This window comes from Orycteropus afer, unplaced genomic scaffold (genome assembly GCF_000298275.1).
Source record: "Orycteropus afer afer isolate SDZICR_OR568_19922 unplaced genomic scaffold, OryAfe1.0 scaffold00488, whole genome shotgun sequence".
NCBI classification, from domain to species: Eukaryota; Metazoa; Chordata; class Mammalia; order Tubulidentata; family Orycteropodidae; genus Orycteropus; species Orycteropus afer.
In genome coordinates this window covers 894,868-900,062 of record NW_006922075.1, presented here as the reverse complement: position 1 = coordinate 900,062, position 5,195 = coordinate 894,868, and the positions used below count along the sequence as shown (strand labels likewise).

Below are 5,195 nucleotides of genomic sequence, written 5' to 3'. Positions count from 1 at the left end.
TGCTGGTCCGATAGAGCCTGGTGGAACCACTGAGACTATGGCCCCTAGCTGCCCTTCAGGTCTGGAATTGAACCCACACCTGTGGTTTCCAGCCAAACAATGTACAGGCATGTGAGTTAAACGTTTACCTCAAGTAGACACACGCCCTGGAGAGAACAATCATGGGAGAAGGAAGGGCTGCTTATGTACAAGGGAGACAGCTCAGGGCACAGGAGAGTATGGAGGGATGGTCACTGGGAAGAGGTAACTATGGGGAGGAAGTGGGAGGGGAGCTGTTGCATTGTGGTAAATTGTGGTCAATGACATGAGACAAAGTATATGTGAACTGCTGTATGGAAAGTGAATTTGCTCTGTAAATTTTCACCCAAATCACAATAAATAAAAAGATAAATAAAAAATAAAAAAAGTCACACATATGTAAATGAGATTCTACTAAGGAAAACAGTAATAGAAAGGGAAGAATTTTATATTCAAGGTATGCAACACGTGAGGATGTGTTTTTGTTAAAGAAAAAGAAAAAAGTTTTATACTGAAGTAAAATATCCCACATGAGATGAGAGGGGAAAATGTAGGAGAAAACTTGAATTATCACAGTTGGTTAAAATTTCATGGGTTTATTTATAAGATTTTCAAAAATAGCTTTAATAATAAATATTTTTCCTATCCAAGACTAGAATTTGGTTTTCTGTTAAAATGACAAAATTTTCTTGCATTATTGGTCTACTCTTGTGTGTGTGATTTGGGTGACAATTTACAGAGCAAATTCACTTTCCATACAGCAGTTCACATATACTTTGTCTCATGACACTGACCACAATTTACCACAATGCAACAGCTCCCCTCCCACTTCCTCCCGATAGTTAACTCTTCCCTGTGTCCCCATGCACTCCTGCCCACTGAGCTGTCTCCCTGTGCATAAGCAGCCCTTACTTCTTCCATGATTGTTCTCTCCAAAGAGTATCTACGTCAGGTAAATGTTCAACTCATAGGCCTGTCTTTTGTTTGGCTGGAAGCCACAGGTGTGGGTTCAATTTCAGACTGAAGGGCAGCTAGGGGCCATAGTCTCAGTGGTTCCACCAAGCTCTATTGGACCAGCAAACCTGGTCCCTCCCCTTTTTTTTTTCTCCAAATGATTTTGAGTTTTGTTCCACATTGTTCTCCCTCTCTATCCAGGATTTTCTACATAAATCCCCTTCCAAGTGGTTGACAGTGGTAGCCGGGCACCATCTAGTTCTTTTGCTCTCATAGTCATAAAGGTTGCAGATCGGATGGTGTATCAGTCACTAGGAGTAACTGTTTCCATGAATCTTTGGTTTTCTTCATTCTTCTTTGCTCTGGATGAGGAGAGACCCATCTCTGCATCTAGACGGCAGTATGCAAGCTTTTAAGATCCCAGTCGCTACTTGCCAAAGTAAGAGGTGGAACAATGTTTTGTGTAGTGTGTTATGCCAATTGAGCTTGATGTCCGCTGCGACTATGGTCTCAAGCCCACAGGTTCAACTATTCAGTTCCTCTGGGTAGCTGGCTGTGACCAAGCAGTGACTACAACTTTGCCCCTTGTCAGCTCTACTATACACCTGGGAATTCAGATCATACACATAAACTTACAAGAACATTGTCTGCCAACCTTATTCATGTTCTTGATTGATCTACTCTTAACAAGGGATTATAAAGTATTTTCTTTGCCTTCGGGTAATCTGCCTAGAAGGTAAAGACTCTGTGTCTTGTAAGAATATTCTGTGTTTTATGTTTACTTTATCAGGTCTATGATTGTTTTATTAAAAAGCAAAATTTCACTTTTGAAAGTGCTAAAATTGGTTACAATTCTGTTACTTTCTAAATTTATTTTTAACATCTTTTTTTTCTCATGTTAAGGAGCTCTGGTAGCATACCAATGAAAGCATCTGACTGCTAACCAGAAAGCTGGTGGTTCAAACCCACTGGCCACTCCGTGGAAGGAAGACTGGGCAATCTACTTCCATAAAGATTTACTGCCTCGGAAACCCAATGGGTGTCGCTATAAGTTGGAATCGGCTCGATAGCAGTGGGTTTTTTTTTTTTTTTTCCTCATGTTAAGGTACAGAGCTCCTTAACGTTATGGCATTTGGCAGCTAGCCTTAAAAAAAAGGTCGGCGGTTCAAACTCACCAGCTGCTCTGCAGAAGAAAGATGAAACAGTCTGCTTCCACAAAGATTTACAGCCTTGGAAATCCAAAAAAGTTTTAGTCAAAATATAAGTATAGTGATTAACTTTATTTTTAAAAAGTAGATATTAACATCTAATTTATGAATACAGGTGAACATAGACTTTGCAGAGATAAAAACTTCAGATATGATATGTAATAATCCTGAGCCACATGGCAATCTTATGTGTGATAGAGTACAACTGTGCTCCATTGGTGTTTTTTTTTTTTGTTTTTTGTTTTAGTTTTACTGTGATTTGTGTGAAAGTTTACAGAGCAAATTCATCTTCTATACAGCAGTTCACATACACTTTGTCTCATGATACTGACTGTAATGCAACAGTTCTCCTGCCACTTTTTCCCCTCTGTCCTTCCCTCCATGCACTCCTGCCCCACAAAGGTTCTCCCTGTGCATGTACAACCCTTCTATTCTCTCCATAGGGTTTTTAATAGATGATTTTTCAGGAGATTGCCAGGCTTGTCTTTGAAGGCACATCTGGACTTGGACCTCCAGCTTTTTGGTTAGCAGCTATGTGTATTAACCCTTTGAGTTACCCAGGGTCTCTCTCAAGCATAAGAATATATCAAGACTAGTAAGTTAAAAAGGAACTCTGGTAGCGTAGTGCTTAAGGCACTTGACTGTTAACCAGAAGGCTGGTTGTTCAAACCCTTGGAAGGAAGGTTGAGCAACCTACTTCCATAGTGATACTGCCTCAGAAACCCAAGGAAGGGTTTTGCATGTAACAAAAACTACCAAATTTCACTGTCAACTGAATTATTGTTTTTTCTCTGGGTCCCTCAAATGGCAGCTGCCACTAGCAGAGTTCCAGGGCAAAGATGCAACCAAAGGTTTTCTCTCAGCACCAGCTACCAAATCCTGGTCCCATAACCTTGGGAGGACCTGTGAAAATGCTAGTAACTACATTATTTTGTACCAAATTCTCATCAGATTTGTCACTTTAAGAATTATTAGTAGTAAGTTAACTACCTCCATACTTAGTCTTCTGTCATCTACAAGTAAATTTTGCTTTTATTTATTTTTTTTATTAACACTCTAATGTTTCCCTGAAAGACTGCAAATCAGCTACAGGCCAAAGTGCTTCATCTTCAAGAAAAAGGGACTGTCTCAAAGACCCATGGAAAAGGATCATGCCAGATACTGGGCACAGGCTTCTGATGGTATTACTTAAAGACCTTTGATACCATACCAAGCAGAGTCAAGAGTTTGCAGAACTACAGCAGAGAAGTAGAAGGGTTCATAAATTGCTAACCCAAGATCAAGTGGAACAAGAATTAATTACCTAGGACTGAATAAACTGATCAAAAATAATTACGAGTTTTGTTTAAAATATTGCTGATGCTTTAATGTTTTATTTTCTGGATATAAAATTCCTTTTCTTTTTTGCTTAAGTGATCTATAAATTGTAACAATTTAGTAGATTATAATTTTATGAACAAAAATAAAACATTTATCTTTTCTTCTTGCATAACCCCTCCAGAATTTGAAAACGCTAGTGTGTATTTCTTTATTTCATCGCAATAAAGTTATTTGCTTGGTTCAGTAAGAATCCATTCTCCTTGTTAACAGGACATAATTGAAAACACTGTCTAATGCAAGTGAAGATTTGACTTGTATGTCATATTTGAAAATAATGCTCACTTACTCAGATATAACAAGACACATTTAAGGAGCTATGGTTGACTTTATGAACCCAATGTTTACAGTCTTCTTGGGAAAACTGGCCTGGTACCCTGGCTTAAAGGGTTTTCCAGCTTTATGGGTAAAGTAAAGGAGGTCACTTCCTGTCAGATGCAAAAAGCTCAAGATACTGCGGTGACCTCAAATCTACAGGTACTGCAGGTGAAATTTAACAGTAAGTTCTCCTAGCCTTAGGAGGCTTTTGAGAGTTCAATCTGAGATTCCTTACAAAACTCCCAAACATCAAAGCCCTCTATGGTAAATTACTATTCTTGCTATATTTATGTAAATAATCAGCCCCAATCTAAAGAGACCAACCTCACAATGATTCTTACTGTATTTAGAGGCATTGGTGGTTCAGTAGTGGAATTCTCATCATCCATGCAAGAGACCAGTGTTCAATCCCCAACTAATGCATCTCATGCAGTCACCACCCATCTGTCTGTGGAGGCTATGGTTGCTATGACGCTGAACAGGATTCAACAGAGTTTACAAACTAAGAAGGATTAGGAAGAAAGACTTGGCAAACTACTTCCAAAAATCAGCCAATCAAAACCCTGTGGATCACAGCAGTCTGAGCCATAATCAATCAGGAGGATGGTGCAGGATGGAGCAGTGTTTCCTTCCACTGTTCATGGGATCACCATGAGTTGATGCCAATCAAATGACTGCTAACAACAACAAATAGTGTTTAAGGGCTGGCATGTCTTAAACTGAAGGGGGACTTACCAAGTGCTCATATTTACCCACTGACTTCCCTTAACCAAATTTTAGTCAAGCTTCACTCCTACCCACAGGCGTCTGATCAGCTTACCCCTTAAACTCACCTAAACTTAAGCAAGCAGATGCAGGACATCCTTCCTTAATGGCTCATTTGGAGCATCACCTGACTGAAGAAAAAACACTTCCAGTTAAACCACCCAGATCATGCAATGTGCTCAACTGCACCTGCTGGTCCTACAGTCCTACCTACTGGATTCCACCCTCCACACTCTGACCTGCAGGCCCCATACCTGCACAAAGTTCCTGGCCTGCTTACCCCTCCTATAAAAGAAAAGCCTTATTCTGTTTGCTTTTGAGATGCTAACATATCTTGCAGTCACAGTATTCTCCCTATTGCAATTCTCTTTCTGAATAAACTCTGTCCTAATCTAAGTATAGACATATTTTTATTTGACAGTACTATGACAAAACATTGTCAAAAAGGAAATGGAACACATAAAGATTGATATCCTCGGCATTAGTGAGCTGAAATGGACTGGTTTTGGCCATTTTGAATCAGACAACCACATGATCTACTATGCCGGGAATGAC

General features: G+C 39.6%; 1 protein-coding gene and 1 non-coding gene across 2 annotated transcripts in view; both read right to left on the bottom strand.

Moving 5' to 3' along the window:
* The window catches only part of LRP6 (LDL receptor related protein 6), a 255,064-nt gene that overhangs the window by 226,551 nt on the left and 23,318 nt on the right, over nucleotides 1–5,195 (bottom strand). The gene's annotated exons all lie outside the window — the stretch shown is intronic.
* LOC122151494 lies at nucleotides 2,972–3,098 on the bottom strand. The gene has a single exon (XR_006164176.1). It is a non-coding gene; the product is annotated as a small nucleolar RNA SNORA30/SNORA37 family (small nucleolar RNA).